Source organism: Adiantum capillus-veneris, chromosome 8 (genome assembly GCF_014529385.1).
Source record: "Adiantum capillus-veneris isolate H3 chromosome 8, ASM1452938v2, whole genome shotgun sequence".
Classification (NCBI taxonomy): Eukaryota; Viridiplantae; Streptophyta; class Polypodiopsida; order Polypodiales; family Pteridaceae; genus Adiantum; species Adiantum capillus-veneris.
In genome coordinates, this window is record NC_140938.1 from 136,352,182 (window position 1) to 136,375,965 (window position 23,784).

Genomic DNA, 23,784 nt, shown 5'->3' on the forward strand with positions numbered 1-23,784 from the left:
CTCTTCTCTCTCTCTCCCTCTCTCTCTCTTCTCTCTCTCTCTCTATCTATATATATATATATATATATATATATACACACACACATCATGTACCTTGTTTTAACTTTGAACTTTCCTCCCTCTCTTCATCTATCAAAATCAAACTCCCTCCTTAAAATTCTTTTTTCTCTTTTTCCTTGGCCTAGTCACCCTCACACAAAGCCAAACATCCATATCCACATGGGAAAATCCCACCCCTAACCCCTTTTTCTCATGCTTACTCACTATTCTGACACTCCCACCTCAAAGCTCCCAAAATAGAGAGACCCTTCAAACAAAACTTACACACAATCTCTCCATGTGTATTAGGCTCTACTTGCGCACATACAAATAAACAATACATTTATTGAGTGAATCTCTCTCTCTCTATATGTGTGTGTGTGTGTGTGTGCGCGCGCGCTTTGTGTTGTGTGGGCATTGTTTATACTATTTCTGAGAGAGAGAGAGAGAGAGAGAGAGAGAGAGAGAGAGATTCCCAAAATCATACGCATCCTTAGTAAACACATATATAATACATATGTAAACGGTAATATGAGATAGGATGGGAGTGATCAGAGATCCCTCATTTGGAAAGTGATATGGACTACACATGATAGTGGCATCACCCACACACACACGCACACACACATAATACATGATGAGATGGATGCTAGATGTAGATGAAGAGGGAAGATACATTGTATGGCTGACTTTTCTCCTATAAAGAGAATTCAGGTTGAGAGGGAGAAAGATGCCCACGATGATGATCGTAGAGAGAGGAGGGGTAAGAGAGAGTATTGGCCTCCTACCACATAATTTAAGGAGATTTTGTTTTCTTTCAAAGGGCTAATATGATAACATCTCTATCTCTAATTCATTCATTTTGCTTGGAAATCATCTCCACTCAATTTTTAAAGAGAGAGATGATGGAGAGGATGAGTTACTTTAATTTTAAATTTGAATTAAATATAGAGAGTAGAGAGAGCGATTAGTTCTAAAAAGATAAGAGACAAAACTTGGAAGTTCGAAAGAAGAGAGAATTGCAAGAGAGAGAGAGGGAGAGAGAGGGAGAGAGAGAGAGAGAGAGAGAGAGAGAGAGAGAGAGAGAGAGAGAGAGAGCATTGGATTAGGGTGTTGTATTTAGTGTTGCAGGAATGCACACAAAGCATGTAGAAGAAGAAGCTCAAGAGCACACAAAAAGAAGTAGTATTACTTAGTGTGCAAGTACAAAGATTAAGATGCCCTAGAATGAGGATAGGCATATATACAATGCATGGGGGAAAAAACCCCTTAGCAAGGGAAAAAGTGCCTCGGTAGTCCTAAGTGTGTTCACATACATCTCTCCTACATCATAGCAACAAATCCCCCTCTGGGAGTGATGCGGTGAACAAGAGTTAGCACTCAATGTATAGGGAAGTTCCTTGTCGTATGAAGGGTGATCAGTCCACAAAGGGAAGCAGGCCTAAAGCTTTATGAAAAGATTTGAACTTCTCATGAGGAAGCACCTTTGTGAAAAAATCGGCGAGGTTGTCCTATGTTGGCGCATAAACCAAGTTGATCTCTCCTACTGAGAGTATCTCCCTAACATAGTGATAATGCACCTCAATGTGCTCTCTGCGAGCATGATTTCTTGTAGTTTCCAATGTGCTCTGACTATCAATGTAGATAGTGGTGGAAGCCTCCTATCCAAACACGCACATCAGTTACAAGGTATATGAGCCAAATGCACTCAACCATAGCGATGAAAGCTACCTTCCTGTACTACTCAGCTTCACAACTAGAAATGGCCATAGTAGACTTAACCATGATAGACATGAGCTACCAATACCAAGCATGAAGCAAAAACCACTAGTTGACATGCGTGTGTTGTAACAACCTATTTCCATAGGAGTAGCAACAACATGTTTGCAATCCTTAAGACCGAATCTACATAGCAATGTCTCAATGTACTTTTTTTTGACACAAAGCATAACCTCCATCACATTGCTTAAATGAATGCCCAAATAATGATGCAAGAGGCCCAAATCTGACATCTCAAAATCTGAATTTGATTCAGCCTTAAAACTAGCAATATGCATCTCTTTTGGACTAGTGATCAGCATGTCATCAACATAAAGAAAAAGGATAAGAATTACATCATCCACATGCTTGATATAAAAAGTACTTTCAATAGGACTATTGCAAAGACCATATGTAATCAAATATGCATGGATCTTCTCCAACCAAGCACGAGGTACTTGCTTTAAAGCATATAATGATTTCTTTAATCTGCACACTTTGTTATCTTTCCCTTTTTGAACAAAACCATGAGGCAGTGTTACATACACTTCCTCATGCAAGTCACCATTTAAAAATGTAGACCTAATGCCCAATTGATGTACATTCCAACCATGATGTGTACCAATGCACAAAGTCTATGAATGATAGTCATATGACAAGTGGGAGAAAAAGTCTTTTCAAACTCAATGCCCTTTTCTTGAGCATACCCTTTTGCAACAAGCCTAGCCTTGTAGTAGTCAACACTACAATTAGGCTTACATTTTACCTTATAAACCCACTTTGTGCCAATTGCCTTCTTGTCAGCAAATCACACGATGACCAAGTCCCATTCTTCATAATAGCATCATACTCAGCTTGCATAACATCAATCTAATTTTTTGAATTTTATGCCTCATTAAATGTAATAGGCTCTTCTTCATCACACATACTCAAAACAGTCAATGCATAACAATCTTATACATATGATGCATGTTGAGAACCGTAACGAGTATTACTAGACAAAGGTGAATCTAATTTATTGTCATGAAAAGTCTCCACAAAGCATTTAGGCATTGTCCTATAGTCCTCAATTTTCCTCCCATCATAAAGTGCATCATGAATATCAGCATCAGTAATGGGTTGATTTATGGAATCATCAGAAACCTACATAGGCTACAAACATGCCTCATGTGGTTCTACATATGATGAACCACCAGAAAAATAGAGGCAAAAAAGTATCATATATGTCCTATGAGCATACATTTGTCTCCCTGGTAATGAAAGCAAAGGCTGCACACCATCTTCCACAAATACTGCATCTTGATTGTTCAAGATATATTTAGTTTGTAGATGATATAACCTATTTACAGCGTTGTCATCCAATTGCCTGCGAATTTTCTCTAACACAAATACATAAGCCAGTCGACCAAAAACACATAAATGAGCAACATATGGATTTCTACCATGCCAGGCCTCATATGGAGTGATAGGCTACAATGCTTTGTTGGTGGGACACCTATTCATTACATAGGTGGCACACATGACAACCTCAAGACAAAATGCATGTGGTAAAGCTTGGTACATCATGCCATCTCCATAGGAGACCTATTTTTCCTCTTTGCAACACCATTTTTCTAAGGGGTGTAAGGCATTATACATTGGTGTTTTATCCCACATTCAACTAGAAACTCATTAAATTCTTAAGACATATACTCGATTAGAATGGAGGGTGCCCACTTTACATCCATATACATTCTCAACCATTTAACAACAAACTGTTTGAAGCATAGAAACACTTTAGACGCTGCTCTTTTTGTCTTATGCGACATTGTAGCAGACATGGCAGTCTCAGAGATGTATCTAGTGATGCCATTGTTGGAGCTATATATGGCTCACTCTACTCAACTTGGTCTCACCTATATATTTGTATCTTGTCCTCAATATGAATCAGTCTTTGGGAGCGTATATGGTGTGTCTCTTGTCTCGTCTCTCTCTTTCTCTCTACATCTCAACATGGTATCAGAGCAGTAACGATCATGCACCAATTCAATTCATAGTGACAAAACAGTATGTGTATGCAATTTGCATGTAAGATTCAAAAATTGCTACAAATTTTATTTTTGAGCATTGATTCTTGTTAATTGTGGTTGTTTTGTGTTAAGAAGAATATGATTAGTGTTTTGTGTGACGTTTATTGCTAATCAATCTAATCGTTGATTACGTTTTCTTGTTCATGACACCCTGAACTTCATCTCAATTTTTCTTGCTGTTCTGCTCAAAATTTGGAATCTACTAGTGGAAATTGCTTCTTTATAAATGGTTGTCTTGTTTCTTGGACTAGCAAGAAACAACGTTGTGTTGCAGTTTCTACGACTGAGTCAGAATATGTTGCGGCATCACTTGCAGCTCGTGAGTTGATTTGGCTTCAACAAATGCTGGTTGATATTGGTCACTCTCCTCTTTCTAGCACACCCTTGCGGTGTGACAACCAAAGTGCTATTAGTCTTGCAAAAGACTATGTTCAACATAATAAGTCAAAGCACATTGCTGTCCATTATCATTATGTTAGGTATGAAGTACGCAAAGGAACCATTATGGTTGAACACTGTCCAAGTGACCAGATGATTGCAGACATTTTGACCAAAGGCCTCAACGAGTCACGTTTCATCCTCTTGCGCTCGGAGCTTGGAGTTGCTTCGACCTCACTCTTTCTAGATTAGCTTCTTTGCTATTGTAATAGCTTTGTACATATGACATTGTAATCTTTTAGGTACCATGCACTATGCACACTCCACATTTGCACATTGTGATCTCTAAGTCACTTGAATATTTGTACATAGATGCACAATTCACTTTCACATCATCATCGCTGGTTCATATTTTCACATTGTATAGGGGCTTGGGTTTTTCCCTTGAACTCCCCAAGGGTTTTTTCATCCAAAGCTAGAGACCTTTGTTTGAGTGGGGGTGTTGGAGCTATATATGGCTCACTCTACTCAACTTGGTCTCACCTATATATTTGTATCTTGTCCTCAATATGAATCAGTCTTTGGGAGCGTATATGGTGTGTCTCTTGTCTCGTCTCTCTCTTTCTCTCTACATCTCAACAGCCATTGACTCAGTTGCTTTGTCAGTTGAGGCAGATGTAGTGTCGGAGTATACTAGTGAAGGGGATGTCACTTTTACCTCGAGCTATGTATGAGATGCTATACATGTGGATAGTGCACTCCCTTTGCAGTGGTTGCTAGACGCAGATGATATGTTTCATGTCACGTCCCATCATGAATGGTTTTGTAGCTATTCTAGCGGGATACTTGGCAGTGTACGTTTGACCGATGGATCGGTGCATGCGATAGTAGGTGCAGGAGATGTGAGACTGTCACTACCGAGTGGTGCATCTTACTTGTTACGACATGTGCACTATGTAGCAGATTTAACAGTGAGTTTGATCTCGATTGATCTCGATTGTGGATATCAGATTTTGCTTCGAGAGCAAGATTTTGTGATGCATTTGGGCTCACTCGTGATTGCGAGAGGTGCCAAGAGTGGTCCAGGTTACCCATTGCATGCGGATCATGGGAGAGACAGTGTTGTCTCTGTGATCATGCAGCCAGGTAGACAGCGAGAGAGTATGTGAGTCTCTTTTCCTTGTGGGTTGCAGGATGCTTTGCATGGAGTGCAGAGCAGTGACCTTGTTGTGCAGGTTGCATCTATGGATGCACAGGTAAAGCGAGACAGCTCTAGTGAGTCACAACAAGATGAGTCATCAGAGGTGATGACAAAGATGACTCACATGGATGCTGAGATGTTGGCTATTGTGGAGTCATTTCTTGATATGCTTATGCCAGAGCTTGATGCAGATTCAGGACAGATGGATACTCTTGGTACACATGCGATATGCGGTGGGCACGAGGAGTCATTGCACAGCTCGGAGTCAAAGTGCCATGCTCTCTATGATAGGGGACATGATTGCCATGAGTTGAGTTCTGAGTTGGAGGTGGCAGAGGTTGCCAAGGTTGCATCAACGTTCGGTGTCCTCATGTACAAGCTGCTGATCTCGAGGCCCGACATAGCAGATGCATTGGGAGCATTTGCAGCAGGGTTGATTAGTTGTTCGATGACTGATCTCGGCATAGAGCATAGGGGAGGTTTTCCGGTATTGGACCCATAATTTTAGGAGTGCATAAGCTCTTGTAGACTCTTTGCAGAGCTTGGAGCTAGCTCTGTGTGGCTTTTGCAGTGAGATGTTTGTCTATCAGTAGAGCCGGATGCACTAGATCATCAAGAGTCAATGGACATAGGTTGAGAGAATCTCTCACCTGCTATTAGTTGTACACTAGCAGATCTTGCTTAAAGGCACATTAGCCTTTAAGTGGGAGGTTGTTGGGGTTAAGACCTATGTGCCTTGACCGGTCGCCCAGGTCATGGACGCCCACTGTTACCCTATACTTATAGTGAGTATACTGTATAGGGGGAGCTGCCACTTCACAGTCTCCCCACCCGCATCGTGTGTGTGTCTCCTTCTCTCTCTCACTCTCCGTCTGTGGTGCTCCCCGATCCCTTTCACTTTGTATAGTATCTTGCCCCGTGGAGTTGATCAAACAACTCATCCACTTGAGGCAGAGGATACTTGTTCTTGATGGTTATCGCGTTTAATCCGCGATAATCTACGCATATGCACATAGTACCATCTTTCTTTTTTACCAATAGAATTGGTGATGCCCAAGGCGAAGTGCTAGTTCTAATGAAACCACGAGCGAGGTAGTGAGCCAACTAACTCTCAACCTCCTTGGCTTCTTTAGCACTCATATAATAAGGTGGTTTACTCAGCGGTTTAGTGTCTGGCAAGACATCTATGCCATGCTGCACATCACGTGTAGGGGGTAAACCCGGTGGTAAATCACTTGAGAACACATCACTATACTCCGTGATTAAGTGAGTCAGCTTTTGTAGTGCAAAAGGAGAAAGTAAACTAGAGTTATGATGGGATGGATAATCTTGTAATTCCTGTAATGTTTGTTTTACAACAGTTGCACATTTCTCTATAGAATTAAAATTGAGAGCACTTTTCTTGTTAGATTTGTTAACACTTTGTTTATTAGTAAAATTCATTTCACTTTGCATACCATTACTAGAATTCACTGCACTTTGCTCTTGAGAATTCACAAGATTTGGAGATAAGCAGTAACACAAAAAGACTTCATCTATTAACTTTGCTTTCTACAAAATAGAAAGATTGTTTGTACATATAAGAGGTGTAGATGGTATATTTTTCTCACCAAGCAAAAGCACATGTTTACCATTGTCCATAAAGGATAAGGAGTTGTGTTCATAACTAGTGTGCAATGTGTTTCCTAAACCATGCAACCACTCCCGTCCTAAAACTACATTAGCACGGTCCATGTTCATAACTTGAAAGTCAAGGGTCATCGTATGATCTTGAACAATAAGCTCAACCCCTTGAACGACGGTGTCCCATACTTCCCTATCATTCCCAGGCATCTACTCCACCACATACTTGTGAGAGCAGGGAGTCTATGTAAGCTTCAATTTATTGACTAGTTTATAGTTCAAGAAGTTATGAGTTTCACCATCATCCACTAAAATACAAACACGTTGTCCGTTAATAGTGCCATGCATGCGAATCAAATAATGGGGGCCAAAGGTGGGCTGCACATTGAAGAAGACACACAACACTTGTGCTTTTCTTCCATATGAAGAACCTCTACAACACAATATTTAGGAGATGAATCTAATGTGAGGCGTTGCACTGTGTGCATGGCCTTTTCTTTGCCTTGCAAAAGAGGACAATCTTTCTTGTTATTTTGGTCCGAAAGACATCTAAAACACAAATTGTGTTTCTTTGCACGCTCAAAATCAGCAGTGTTGACAGACCCACGTAGAGTATCTCGTGATTGCTTAGGCTTCTTAGCCTCTTGTGGGCATGGAGAGGTAGATTGTCTCTTGTTCATTTTGGAACGTGTGGGAGATCTACCTCGCCATTGGCTCTTAGCCACATTGCTTCAACAAATGCTGGTTGATATTGGTCACTCTCCTCTTTCTAGCACACCCTTGCGGTGTGACAACCAAAGTGCTATTAGTCTTGCAAAAGACTATGTTCAACATAATAAGTCAAAGCACATTGCTGTCCATTATCATTATGTCAGGTATGAAGTACGCAAAGGAACCATTATGGTTGAACACTGTCCAAGTGACCAGATGATTGCAGACATTTTGACCAAAGGCCTCAACGAGTCACGTTTCATCCTCTTGAGCTCGGAGCTTGGAGTTGCTTCGACCTCACTCTTTCTAGATTAGCTTCTTTGCTATTGTAATAGCTTTGTACATATGACATTGTAATCTTTTAGGTACCATGCACTATGCACACTCCACATTTGCACATTGTGATCTCTAAGTCACTTGAATATTTGTACATAGATGCACAATTCACTTTCACATCATCATCGCTGGTTCATATTTTCACATTGTATAGGGGCTTGGGTTTTTCCCTTGAACTCCCCAAGGGTTTTTTCATCCAAAGCTAGAGACCTTTGTTTGAGTGGGGGTGTTGGAGCTATATATGGCTCACTCTACTCAACTTGGTCTCACCTATATATTTGTATCTTGTCCTCAATATGAATCAGTCTTTGGGAGCGTATATGGTGTGTCTCTTGTCTCGTCTCTCTCTTTCTCTCTACATCTCAACAGCCATTGACTCAGTTGCTTTGTCAGTTGAGGCAGATGTAGTGTCGGAGTATACTAGTGAAGGGGATGTCACTTTTACCTCGAGCTATGTATGAGATGCTATACATGTGGATAGTGCACTCCCTTTGCAGTGGTTGCTAGACGCAGATGATATGTTTCATGTCACGTCCCATCATGAATGGTTTTGTAGCTATTCTAGCGGGATACTTGGCAGTGTACGTTTGACCGATGGATCGGTGCATGCGATAGTAGGTGCAGGAGATGTGAGACTGTCACTACCGAGTGGTGCATCTTACTTGTTACGACATGTGCACTATGTAGCAGATTTAACAGTGAGTTTGATCTCGATTGATCTCGATTGTGGATATCAGATTTTGCTTCGAGAGCAAGATTTTGTGATGCATTTGGGCTCACTCGTGATTGCGAGAGGTGCCAAGAGTGGTCCAGGTTACCCATTGCATGCGGATCATGGGAGAGACAGTGTTGTCTCTGTGATCATGCAGCCAGGTAGACAGCGAGAGAGTATGCGAGTCTCTTTTCCTTGTGGGTTGCAGGATGCTTTGCATGGAGTGCAGAGCAGTGACCTTGTTGTGCAGGTTGCATCTATGGATGCACAGGTAAAGCGAGACAGCTCTAGTGAGTCACAACAAGATGAGTCATCAGAGGTGATGACAAAGATGACTCACATGGATGCTGAGATGTTGGCTATTGTGGAGTCATTTCTTGATATGCTTATGCCAGAGCTTGATGCAGATTCAGGACAGATGGATACTCTTGGTACACATGCGATATGCGGTGGGCACGAGGAGTCATTGCACAGCTCGGAGTCAAAGTGCCATGCTCTCTATGATAGGGGACATGATTGCCATGAGTTGAGTTCTGAGTTGGAGGTGGCAGAGGTTGCCAAGGTTGCATCAACGTTCGGTGTCCTCATGTACAAGCTGCTGATCTCGAGGCCCGACATAGCAGATGCATTGGGAGCATTTGCAGCAGGGTTGATTAGTTGTTCGATGACTGATCTCGGCATAGAGCATAGGGGAGGTTTTCCGGTATTGGACCCATAATTTTAGGAGTGCATAAGCTCTTGTAGACTCTTTGCAGAGCTTGGAGCTAGCTCTGTGTGGCTTTTGCAGTGAGATGTTTGTCTATCAGTAGAGCCGGATGCACTAGATCATCAAGAGTCAATGGACATAGGTTGAGAGAATCTCTCACCTGCTATTAGTTGTACACTAGCAGATCTTGCTTAAAGGCACATTAGCCTTTAAGTGGGAGGTTGTTGGGGTTAAGACCTATGTGCCTTGACCGGTCGCCCAGGTCATGGACGCCCACTGTTACCCTATACTTATAGTGAGTATACTGTATAGGGGGAGTTGCCACTTCACAGTCTCCCCACCCGCATCGTGTGTGTGTCTCCTTCTCTCTCTCACTCTCCGTCTGTGGTGCTCCCCGATCCCTTTCACTTTGTATAGTATCTTGCCCCGTGGAGTTGATCAAACAACTCATCCACTTGAGGCAGAGGATACTTGTTCTTGATGGTTATCGCGTTTAATCCGCGATAATCTACGCATATGCACATAGTACCATCTTTCTTTTTTACCAATAGAATTGGTGATGCCCAAGGCGAAGTGCTAGTTCTAATGAAACCACGAGCGAGGTAGTGAGCCAACTAACTCTCAACCTCCTTGGCTTCTTTAGCACTCATATAATAAGGTGGTTTACTCAGCGGTTTAGTGTCTGGCAAGACATCTATGCCATGCTGCACATCACGTGTAGGGGGTAAACCCGGTGGTAAATCACTTGAGAACACATCACTATACTCCGTGATTAAGTGAGTCAGCTTTTGTAGTGCAAAAGGAGAAAGTAAACTAGAGTTATGATGGGATGGATAATCTTGTAATTCCTGTAATGTTTGTTTTACAACAGTTGCACATTGCTCTATAGAATTAAAATTGAGAGCACTTTTCTTGTTAGATTTGTTAACACTTTGTTTATTAGTAAAATTCATTTCACTTTGCATACCATTACTAGAATTCACTGCACTTTGCTCTTGAGAATTCACAAGATTTGGAGATAAGCAGTAACACAAAAAGACTTCATCTATTAACTTTGCTTTCTGCAAAATAGAAAGATTGTTTGTACATATAAGAGGTGTAGATGGTATATTTTTCTCACCAAGCAAAAGCACATGTTTACCATTGTCCATAAAGGATAAGGAGTTGTGTTCATAACTAGTGTGCAATGTGTTTCCTAAACCATGCAACCACTCCCGTCCTAAAACTACATCAGCACGGTCCATGTTCATAACTTGAAAGTCAAGGGTCATCGTATGATCTTGAACAATAAGCTCAACCCCTTGAACGACGGTGTCCCATACTTCCTTATCATTCCCAGGCATCTACTCCACCACATACTTGTGAGAGCAGGGAGTCTATGTAAGCTTCAATTTATTGACTAGTTTATAGTTCAAGAAGTTATGAGTTTCACCATCATCCACTAAAATACAAACACGTTGTCCGTTAATAGTGCCATGCATGCGAATCAAATAATGGGGGCCAAAGGTGGGCTGCACATTGAAGAAGACACACAACACTTGTGCTTTTCTTCCATATGAAGAACCTCTACAACACAATATTTAGGAGATGAATCTAATGTGAGGCGTTGCACTGTGTGCATGGCCTTTTCTTTGCCTTGCAAAAGAGGACAATCTTTCTTGTTATTTTGGTCCGAAAGACATCTAAAACACAAATTGTGTTTCTTTGCACGCTCAAAATCAGCAGTGTTGACAGACCCACGTAGAGTATCTCGTGATTGCTTAGGCTTCTTAGCCTCTTGTGGGCGTGGAGAGGTAGATTGTCTCTTGTTCATTTTGGAACGTGTGGGAGATCTACCTCGCCATTGGCTCTTAGCCACATTGCTCTTAGCCACATTGCTCTTAGCCACATTGCTCTTAGCCACATTGCTCTTTGCAAAAGTATTCTTAGAGTAGGTAACATTTCCTTTCCTCTCTTGGTCTTCATCATATCATTGTGCATGACTAGTGGCTTCTTCCAAAGTTTTTGGATGTTGGGTCTTGAGATGAAGACGATAGTCTTTGTCAAGACCCCTATTAAAACCCCGTATCTTTTGGAATCCATCGAGACCTTCTAGTTTTAATATGATTTCTCGATACTTTGAAAGATACTCTGTGAGAGAGAGACCAGACATGCGGCATGCATCCCATGATAACCAATTCTTATCTTCTTCATTGGAGTCCAAAAACTCTTTGGAGAAAGAAGCTTGAAACGTAGCCCAAGACGGAGGACGAGCATCTATTGGAAATGTTATCCACCACTTATAGGCCTTGCCTTTAAGAGATAGACTTGTTTCCACAGTTGTCTTTATATCCGGGGTGTGTCTCAATCTATGAATATCACTCCATTTGTGTAAGAATGTATTGACCGCATCCCTGTTGCGATCACGCTCTTCCCCGTGAAACTCAGGAATGGTGATATTCTTAAGTAATGCATTGCTACCTTCTGCATCTTCTGTGCACTTGTCTCTTGGACTCCTTGAGTCATGTGAGCTTGGTTCCTTTGAACGGTGCCACTTGTGGCTCCTTGAGTTGGCTGTGAATTCATAAATTTCACAAGTAACTCTGTAAGATTGGTAACATTTGCATTGAGTGTAGAGAGGTTTCTTTCAAGTACGCTTTGGTGATGTTCCAAAGTCTTAAAAGAAGCCATATCTACAAGCCCATGATCTCCTAGATCATCATCATCATGCATGTTAATGCCAGCAGCACCCGTGGTGCCCTGATTTTGATCTACGTGCTCAAAATCAAACGTGTGTGTAGGTGGGATATCCTCATTGGCCATGGTAAACACACACTAATGCAGAGAGAGAAAAAGAAACAACAACTTGTACCTTGAGAAATTGAAGTCTTTGTGTTTTTTATGCTTCGCGATTTGCGTTGCATGCGAACCTTGCCTTGCGGGAAGTTTAGCGCTTCACTTGTCGTTCCTTGTAAGAACACCGTTGATGATTCTTCACAAAAACTCGTAGTTTTTGTGAAGGTTTTTCTTCACTTTGAAGCTATCTCCTTGAGAAAAAAGAATTTTTGGAGGAAAACTTGCCTTCCTCCAAGAAGTGAAAAGGAAGGGTAAAGCTACTTTCTTGAAGTTTGAAGCTTTCCCTTTCCTTCTTGTTTTCCTTTCAACACAAGTAGACTATCTTTCCTTCTTATACACAACAAGAGCCAATAGCTTGATGGTAAAATGTTGGCCTCTTAGCCTCATGGGGTGAGTTCAACCCTCCTTCATGCAAGGGTTAAGTGGGCCTTCCTACGCACACAGCCAATGGCTCCAACAGAAGCGTTCGGAGCCTCCGTGACATCGAGTTGCCGATCAAGTTTGCCTTGGTCACCCACCTTGGTCGTGTGCTGTGGAGAGCGTAGATGGGGTAGCCGCGGTCGGCTGTCGCTATCACTGTCTATCCACGCGTTGCACGCACAAGAAACTGTGTTTGTCTTCTTTTTGCTACACAGCGGAGACGTCACTGTCTGCGGAGCGTAGGGGATAAGCAGGGCGTCGCACGCACATGGAAAGATGCTTTTAGCCTCTTCCCAAAAATAGCTCGATATCAGTGAAAGGGCGGTGGTAATGCGTGTGCTAGTCTCTGTTGGCAGATACGCCGCGATGGATGTCAGCACAGTGAGAACTCACCTAACAAAATTTGTCAGCTAAGGACGAAGCTCGACCCGCACGCGCGTGGAAGCAAGCATAGGGTGTCAATATACACTCGACCGACTCTCAACTAATTCCTACAAAGGCCTCTACCCAATGTCTAAGCTATAGCCTTCAGGAGTGCTTAAGAGGAGATTAACTACAATGCTTCCAAGAGATAAATACCCATCAAACGTTCTCGAAATGCCACCGAACTTGAAGGAGACCCTACTAACACTAATAGGTCGCTCTCCCTAAGGTCCGTGAACCAAAATCCCAACCCTAAACACCTGGTGCAAAATCACGTAGGATGTCTGGCCGAAATTTTCAGGTCATCATTTACAAAAACTAAAGTTCCTAATGTGTAGCTCTACTCAATGCGAACGCGTGGATATGCTGAAATGCGAAAACAGATAACGTATGCTCACAGATGAAGCTCGTAGGTCGAGCTCACAAAACCGGACCGTACACCCATAATGTAGGTATCGGTGCATAGCTCTCGTTGGGGGCAACACGCTGCACTCATTCGCACTCAATTCCGACCACCGGTGCACGTGTAGCGTCAAGATGAAACTCTCACTCTCTCTCGTACATAGTACGCTCACTCACAGACACAACTTTTTAAAATTGACAAAGTTTTTTTTCATTAAGGTCAAAAGTGGTATAAATACCTTACAATCTCAAACCCTCATGTTCCAATTAAACCATCTACTCAATCTAAATGTCAAAAATGGGATACAATTTGGAAACTTCTGTAAGCCCCAATATTTACAAAGGTGAAATGTCGGTTTTTCTCAAAGAATAGTTACAAAAAAGAATATTCCGCCGAGCTCCGTAGGGTGTGTCCAGCTGCTAACACTCCCCCCCTCCTTGTTCATGTCGTCCCCGACATGGCTATTGAGCTGCTTCTTCAGTGTAGGCTTTCTGTCATCTTGAGAAGGGACTCATATCTTGCATGCTGAGCCAGTAGCGTCGGACCGAATATATCTGTGCTGATTGTGAAGAAGCCGGTGTAGAATACTTCTTCAAAGGTCTGGAGGTGATAAGAAGGCAAAAACATGATTCTCTGATATAGTGCATGTATCACCTCATGAGATGGCTGAGCAGACAGATCGTATGCACATCTGTATGTATCTTGAAAGAAAACGATAGTGTCTGTCGCCTGGCCTGATTTGAAGTTTTTGAAGACTGCCAAAAGTTTTTACATATCTTTCTCATCATGATTGTTGTGGCGGTTATGCCGCTAGCGGTGGCTAGATAGCGAGAACTCAACCGACAAACAACAATGTCAGACGAGGACGCAGTTTGACCCGTAGGCACATGGAAACAAATAGGTGGGTGTCAAATCACCTACTCGACCTTCTAATGACAATCACTACCAAGGAAATCAAATCTAAGTTCTCAAATACACAAGTGACTGAAATTCGTACTACGACTAAATGCTATCCTAAACATGATCTAGAGTCATCGAATGAGTCTCAAACTCAAAGGGGGGTCTCTACACTAGGTAAGGACAATACCCCATGAATCTACAATACGATCTCAACCTGTAACCACTCCATGCGGTAAACGCGTACGAAGACAGGCAGAAAAATACAGGTGACGGAATCTCAACTCTGATGGTACTAATGTGTATCTCTACTCGCTACGGTTCTATAGATATATGGCACGCTCAATTCCGACACATAGGTAGTGAGAAAACTCACATAGAAGGGTGAAAGCATGTTAACTTGTCATGATTTTTCATGTCCCCGACAATGCTAACTAGCACAATTTTGACATATGCTAACTAGTACAATAACTTGAGCTACATCTCCAAGATCTATGACATATGATATATCAATAGAAAGCACTTGGAACAAGGAATCCAAATGGAAAACCTCTGACAAATTTTGATATTATTTGTAAAAAATTTACCGGACGCCCAACTTTTCAAAGATGTGCTAACTTGAAACTGTTAACTCGCACAAAAAGCGTGACAGGTTAACATGCTCTCACCCAGAAGCTTGTGGGAGCTCACCTCGTGTAGAAGCCGAATGCGCGCACGCTTGGTATCGATGCGTAGCTCTCGCCGTTGCTAACACAATGGCGATGTCGCTTCTCCAATGGCGGCTCAGTAGCTCGTGTAGCAAGAGGATAGATCGACTCTCTCCAACTCTCTCAGACACAGTCACAGCGCTCAAAAACTCACCTCGATTAATGATTCAAAATTGTGTCCTTAGCTTTCCAAAAATTGGCTCTTATACCTCAGCCTTGGAGGTGTGAAAACATCTCTAGTCTAATTACATAAGCAGGTGAAACTACTTGGGGAATACAAGCTGGAAACTCAATTGAGTCCCGCTAATTACAATGAATCGGCTCCATAAAAAAAATGAAATGTCAGAAAGACATTTATTACAATAAGTGTTTACAAAAACATGAGTGTGAGAAAAATGTATAGGTGTGGTCCTCCGCTCAACACTCCCCCCCTCCGCGTTCATGTCGTCTCTGACATGACATCCTTTCTTTGTATTTAGTGGGGTCCCGTCGATTTCAGCATCTGAAGATGTGACTCGTATCTTAGGTTTCTAATGGTCAGTGTAGAGCGGAATATCTTACTTTCATGAGTAAAGAAACCAGTGTAGAATGCCTCCTCAAAGGCCTGCATGTGGAAGCTCAGCATAAACATGATTCTCTGATAAAAGAGTTCTAATAATTTTGGAGATGGCTGCAAGGCTAGATCATACATCATATTTTTCACTGTGTCGGCCGTTGACAACAATGTTGAGCTGGTAGCTTTATCCGGCGCGAACACTTCAATGCAAGCCAATAATGTTCTACAAATCTTTTTGAGCATTTGACATGAAAGGTCAGGAGAGCTAGTAAAGAGCTTAATGGTGCCCGTTATGATTTTCCCCATGTAGGCCTTACTTATTCTCTCTCCCACCTTCGGTCCTGTCATCTTGGGGTAATTAAGCCAATTTGGCTTCTTTGCTGTGATTCTGCCATGCTCTTACCAACTCTTGACTCGTGGCACTGGACAAAGTGTTGCATCTTCTCCAACTTCCTTCGGTGCGTCCACCAAATAGATTAGGTAGGTTGGGTACTTTGTCAACCACCCTTTCCTCCATCTCGGATTGGCGTCTACTATCTTCTTTGATTCCTCCTCTTTTGTGATGTCGCCTTCGTATAGCACGACATACTGCTCCTCTTCTAGCCTTTTCTTTGTTTTCAACACTTCAAATTTTAGTAGAGGAAGTGGAAATGTAGGTTGCATCCATTGTTCTTGCAGCACCTTAGTATCCAACCCGTGAAGTCCGATGGAGAACAGGAGTCTTCTTTCCCACTCCATGGCCACCTTTGCACTCTCTTATGTTGCTTGCTCTATCTGCTTGTGCAATCTGTTTTCCTCCTCCTTGGTAAGTCTTGATGTTGTGGCCTCTTCTTGTGCTGGGGCTGGATCTTCAATAGTTGTGGCTTCCCCAGTCTCTTGTAGCTCCACGGCTGCCCCGCCTGTTTCTTCTTGCTGAACCTCTGTATATTTTATCATTTTGTCTTGCAGATCTTGGGGCCTCATTCTCCGCTCTCAGTGCTTGGTTCTCTGATGTAAGTAATTCTCCCCCCGCAATGTGAAATCTCTGCACTTTCTCTAGCCGCAATTCTCTTTGCAAGCTCCGGACTTGATCTTCCAGAACAGGGACCATCCTTTCTCGTAGCTCAATGAGCTCGTCCTTTATAGCTTCCAATTCATCTTCAATTATTTCTTTGGCTTCTTGTGCACTAGTCACCTCTCTTGAAGCATCAACAAGTTGGAGGATTAGTCCATCTCTTTCATTTTTTGCTTCTTCTTTGTTGTCCCTCATTGTCTTTGATCGGGCTTTGATCTGCTGCAGTAGTTGATGCACTTTCTGGATATCTCTTTCATCCTCATATTCAAGCTCAAGTGCTCTTTCTACTACAGTCTCCTTTAGCTTCTACTCATCCTTTGCCTTCTCAGGTACTAATCTCTGCTCTCTGTCTAATCTATTCTTGGTCCTCTTCTCCGTTCCTCTCCCTTCTTCTTGTGCTATGGAAATGCCATACACAACCTCGAGGGCCTCTTCTTGAGTATATCCTGTGTCTATTAGAGCATCATATTGCTCTTTCTTCTCTTGAACTGGATCCATTATCTTCTCCTCTTGCTGTATTTTGGGCTTTTCTAGCACATCCACCTCAACTTCAGTAGTCATCTTCTCCACTATCTTTTCCTTTCCTTTAGGACTTGGCTGATCGACCTTGCCCTTGCCCTTGTCACCTCTTTTTAATTCAGCTTTAAGGTGCTAAACTTCTGCTTCAATGTATGGATCTATTGGTTGCTGCTCCAAGATAGCTTCTGATTCTTCATAAGCCTTGATATATTGATCGTACTGATCAATATTTGGTCTTGTTGAGATGGCTCCGACTTTTGTTGGGTCTGGTGCCTATTTTTCCTCAAAATCTTCTTTTAAAGCTCGCTCGGATCTAAACTGTTCAATCAGCCTCTCCATTCTGGCAGCTTTCTGGCTCTTAGTTTGATTTGGAGTGGGTTTCTTCTTGGTCTTCTTCTTGAGGGGCTCGTCTTCTTCTTCTTCTGGCTCGGGAACAATATCTAGTTTCCGCCTTGCCCTTGTTGACACTCTCTTTGTGACCTCTCGTTGGCCTTCATCTTCATCTATCTCTTTAGCCATTGGTTTTTCGAGGGAGCCTTTGGCCACTGGTCCCTTGCTCCCATAGCTTCATAATCTATCTTAGTCAAAACTGTGGCTCCTCCAATGTACTTTGACTTCTCGTTCTGCAAAGCAATTACTTGCTCATGGATGTGCTGAGCATAATTGCCTTCCTTTGGGATGTTGCTCTTTATTTCCCAAGTGATTGTTGTGGCAATATCATGTGGTGGTGTGGTATACTTCTGTGGCCTTTTGCTGCATGTGTAAAAATTGGTTTTAGAGCCGGCAAATCTTTGCTGCTCTCGGATCTGCTATGTCTTCATAGGTGGCATTTTTCTTCTTTGGCCCATACACTTCTATGGCTTCCCGTCTTTCTCTCACTGAGCATCCTTTGTTGTGCAGCTCCATAGTATCTGTAATGAGCTGAGAAGTGATGACCACTTCAATATTTTCCACGTCCAAGGCTGTGAATGTAGCCTTTCCGTCTTTCCATATGGGGGTCGCCAACTCATACACTCTTTGAGTGTCTACTCCTGATGGTCTAGAAGTGCAAAAACTGTGGATATCTACCCTTTCCAAGTATCTGCTTATCTCCTCTGTTCTGCTGTAGTCCACCAGTTCTTGGGGAATCATTGGGATATCCACTGTTTGTCCCAGTGGGTCTCTGAAAGTACCTTGGTATATCTTTATCCCTTGTTCTTCTAACAGTGCTTCTTCTATCCAAGTCTTTGTGGGCTTGAGAGTCTCTGGGGGAATAGAAAATGGTTCGGATTCTTCTATTTCTTCCTTGAGTGTCGGTCTCTTTCTCTTTGCTGACGACTTCCCCGAATCCATGGATTTTGTAACTCCAATTTCAGAAGTTAGCGCCTTTTTCAGTACTGAAAGCTGAAATTCAGCTTTTAACTATCCAAATGACTTAAAAATTGAAACATAAGCTATTCAGGGCCTAAGGATGCAATGCATGTGGAAAAATGTGCAATTTGGGTGCAAAATCATGCGTATGATATCTTTTTGTGTCAAAATGGCTTGATATTGGTTGTGCTTGTAGCTGATAGTGCATACATCCAATCTATAAGCCTGGATTTGAATTTGGGTCCCATTTGGTCAAGTTATGGCCATTTTAGTCCTGGTCAGGCTCTTTGCGAGATATTGAGAGGGAATTGGATTTTCTGATCCAAATTGGATGAAACTTGGTGGTTTGCTCTCAAATGGCATGTAGATCACTTCTGTATCACTTCATTTATGAATTGTGTGCCTCGATCACTCACAATTTCTATTGGTAATCCATATCGTACAAAGATGTATTCATACAGAAATTGTGCTGTGGTCCTGGCATCTACTTTTTGAGTTGCTTTTTCCTCAACCCACTTTGTTAGATAGTCTGTCGCCACAATGATGTATTGTGCATGAGTCCTGTATGCAAGAGGTGAGATAGGTCCAACATAATCAATCCCCCATTTTGCAAAGGCTCTTGCTCCCATCATTGGTCTAAGCGGCACATCATCTCTTTTCAGTGGTACTTTTGTCCGCTGACAGTCATCACATCGTTTTACGTATTCCTCAGCGTCCATGTGTAATGTCGGCCACCATATTCCTGCAGCTAAGACAATTTTTGTTGTCTTATCACCTAAGAAATGGCCTCCACCTACTCCTCCATGAGCTTGCTCTAGGATTATCACATACTCTGACTCTGATGCGCATATCCTAAGCTGGTTGTCCTTTCCTCTCTTATAGAGTTGATTTTCTATTAAAGCGTAATCTTATGCTTCTGTCTGTAGAGCTCTCTGACGCGCTTTTGAGGTTCCCTCTGGAAAAGTTCTATTTGTGAGATATTCAACAATATATTGACTCCATTCAGGAGCGATCATTATCTAATACAATGTTGAATACTGAGCTAGCGGTTTTGACGAACATGTAATACATACTGTGACATATTCATGTACACTCTCTTTCATTCCTGGCGAGTAGACTCCCAGTTGTAACAGATTCTTGTACATATTCCTTCTTGAACAATGAAATGCACATTCCTGAACATGTGCTTCTCGTAGATATATGTTATATTCTTTAGGATTGATGCATAACCTTAAAATGTTATCGGTCCCTAAGTGATACAACCTTCCTGCAATCAACTGAAGATTTTTGGATTGCTGAATAGTAACTTGTTTCTGTTTGTATTCTTTTCTATCAAACTCTCCTCCATAGGTTAATAGACTAAAGACATCCTGACACCACTTTGGTATCATTTCTATGTTGAATAAGTACGCATTTGGCATGTCGTCATCTACATCTTTAGGGTCTTCTCCATTCGTTAACCTTGAAAGGTGATCCACTCTAAGATGTGTCTTTCCTTTCTTTACTACTATCGCGAAGTCGAATTCTAATAAGATGATGAACCATCTCACTATCCTTCTCGTATTGCATGGTTTGTTCACTAGGTAGAGCAAGGCTTGATGATCTATAAAAAATACAAACTTATTGGCTAGAGGATAATGAAGAAATTTCTTCATAGCATAAATCATTCCTAATCCCTCTCGCTCTGTTGTTGTGTGACTCCTTTCAGCATTGTTGAGCTATCGACTAGCATAGCAGATTGAAAAATCCATGTTTCCTTAATTATTTTGGCTGAGCCAAGATGCATCCTATTGCATATGCCGAAGCATCTATATGCACATGGAATATCTTCTCCCAATCTGGTGATTTCAAGACTGGAGCAGTAATGAGTGCCTCTTTCAGTTTCTTGAAGGATTCCTCACACTTCTCTGTCCATTTGAAATTCACTATTAGCTTTTAAAGTGGTTGGCCTATTATAACGTACATGTAAATGAATCGTCTATAATATCCACAATGTCCCATAAAGCTCTGCACTTGTTTCGTGTTGGTTGGTCTAGGCATATCTACTATTACTTTTATCTTTTCCATATCCGTGGATATTCCGTTATGTGAGACAATATGTCCCAGAATTTTGCATTGTTGGACCATAAACACACACTTCTTAGGATTGAGACAAATGCGATATGTCCTACATTTCTCGAATACCTTTCTTAGGTGTTCTAGATGCTCATCTCTTAGAAGAGAGTGTACACACAAATCATCCATGTATATTTCTAGAAACAACCTCAATTACTCTTTGAAAGCATGCGTCATCAGCCTTTGGAATGTTGCGGGAGCATTAGTTAAACCAAGCGGCATAACTCAATACGCATAAATTCCCCACTCCGTTGCAAAAGCTATTTTGTGTTGATCTTTTGGCGCAATGGCAAGCTAATTATATCCTGAAAATCCATCTAGAAAGGTATATGCTCTTTTCCCCGATACACGTTCTTGAACATGATCAGTTATTGGCAAGGGATAATTGTCCCTGATTGTCGCATCATATACTTTCTTCAAATTGACACACACTCGGAGTTTCCCGTTTTTCTTAGGCACTACCACAATCGGAGATACCCAGTCCATGTGTTCAATCTCATATATGAATTTAGCTTCCATTAGCTTGTCTATTTCTTCTTTGATTCGCTTAGCAAACGTGTCATTATACGTGTATGGTCTCTGCCTGCTAGACTTAGCGTCTTGACTCAAAGGAATTGTGTGTTGGCATATTGATGGATCGACTCCTTTCAAGTCCTTGTACGACCATGCAAACACGTCCCTGTATTCTCTGAGAAGACTCAAAAGTCTCTCTTCTTCTTTCGGAGACAAATCAATAGCTATGTATACCGGTCTCGGTTCCTCTCCTGGAGCTGCTAAAGCAACCTTTTTAGCATCCTCTGGTCCATCATAGGATTCGTTCTCCTTTATTTCTCTGATAGGCTGGGTTAATATCACCTTCCTATCCTCTATCATAAATTTCCTATAGTGAGAGGGAACACCCATGTTTCCCTTGATATTGGCGTTTTCATCCTCACCACTCTCGATTTCAGTCGCCTAAACGTCTTTCAGAGTTTTCTTTAACTCTCTGTACTTGTTTTGGCGTTCTAATTTGGACTGTTTGTTTTCCTTGTTTCTCATGTTCTTTTCCGCTTTATCTGTTTCGTTTTTCGTTTCACTGGGTTGAACTCGATTTCTTGAGCTTCGTTTGTCTTTTGGTGAGCTCGTTTCCACATTTCCTCTCATTCTTCCAGAAATCTTGTCCTTGACACAATCTTCCGCCTTTACTAGCATTAGGAATTGGTTTTTCCCTCTTAACCTAAGCATCAGATTGTTTCTAACCCCTTTCGTTTTTCTCTTTTCTCTGTAGTGTTTCTAGCGTTTTTCAGTCTGATTTGGGAAGTCATAGAATCTGTCACCCTTAATGGTTTCCTCGTTCTCGCTTGAGTTGTTTATGGACTCATTGTAAGCTTCATTTCCCCATTCTGGATGATCGGGAATGTCGTGAAACATCTCCTCTTTATCTTTCTTGTCTGGTGTATCAATCTTTTCAGTCTCCTTTTCGAGTACAGCTCTCATCATGAAGTACGGAACCACATCATATCCATCTTTATCACAGAACTTCATGTCCATTCTAATGGTTCAAGTGCATCCTCTGGAAAGGGTTCACCTATATAAGTTTTGTCTTCAATTACCTTTTCTAAAACACGTTCTTCGCACTTCAGACTTCCACAGTTTGAAGCTCCACACATCCATAACTCTTTGGATTTGCCTAACCAAGCTGGAAACTCTGATCCTGCCAAAGTAGCTGAATCAAACTCTTCAACTGGTGTTCGGTTCACATCCTTGTAGCTATGGTGTTTTAGGTTCACACAAGTAGTGGTTTCCATATATCTCAAGTATATGTGGTCGTAACCCCAATCCTGGACCATTTTCAATTGTCTCATGATGAACGGTCTTTCAAGTATAATATCATAGTTATTCTCCTTGCCAAAGTCAACAATAGCAAAAGTATGCTCGTACTCAATTCCACAAGAAGTCACTACGACTTTCTCTAATAGTCCCAAAGGTCTCTCCATATGTCCATCCGCTAGTTGGAGTTTCAACCTCCTTTTTCTTATCGTCGGTTTTTCCCATTTTTTTCAGATTTTTGTCATAGCAATGGCTACCCCAGCCCCGCTGTCAAGTATTGCCATCGTGTTAACTTCCTGGAATTCAACTGGTAAGGTTGTATTCCCCTCTTCGCCTTCGCAATACTCTCCGACCTTGTTCAAAGGTACAGGCTTAACGTTTTTTTGTGGCTTACTCAGCTCTCGTATGCTCTCTTGCGGTTTTGCAATTGGGTCTTTATCCCAAATTTCTCCAAGCATTTTTTTACAGTTTCCCACATGTTTGGTCGTACTCTCAAAAGCTCATCTAGGGTGATAGTGCATGTCACTGGTGTTGACAAAATCTCTATCAATCCTTGCGAGTCCATAACTTTTTCTGAAGAGATTCCTCATGAGGGAAGCGCTCTAATCTCAGATTTTGCTTCATATTCTCCTAAGTATGAAGGTAAGGTATTCAGTGAATGAGGTTTACTCTCTACTATTCTAACAGAGCCTCAATCTCCCCAGTAAGAATGCAGATCTAAGTCCACTGGAGATCCTGCCTCAAATTCCTCTATGGGAGGATTCGTGATGTCCTTTTCCCCATTAGTCTGATTAGCTTGACAACTCAGCTCGTTTGCAAAGTTTGCCTCTCTCACTTGTTTCCAAACTCATTGTAATTATCATCTCTTCTGTAAGACCTCTGTATCACAGGATGAAAACTCTCTATTTCTTGATATGTTGTGTTCATCACTATACGTTCATCCCTGTGCATTTTTTCAAACTTTTGTGCACTGTTAGGCTTTTCAACTACCCGTGAGAGGATAATCTCTTGATGAATTGGGTTTTCCGCTCCACAATTCATTGGTTCTCTAAGTGGTTCTAACAAGGCTTGTGCAGTCTCGATCATTCTCTGGCACATTTCAAGTCTCTGCTTTTCCAATTCTGCGTTTGGATAAGTCAACCACCGTTGTTCTTGTGTTTGGT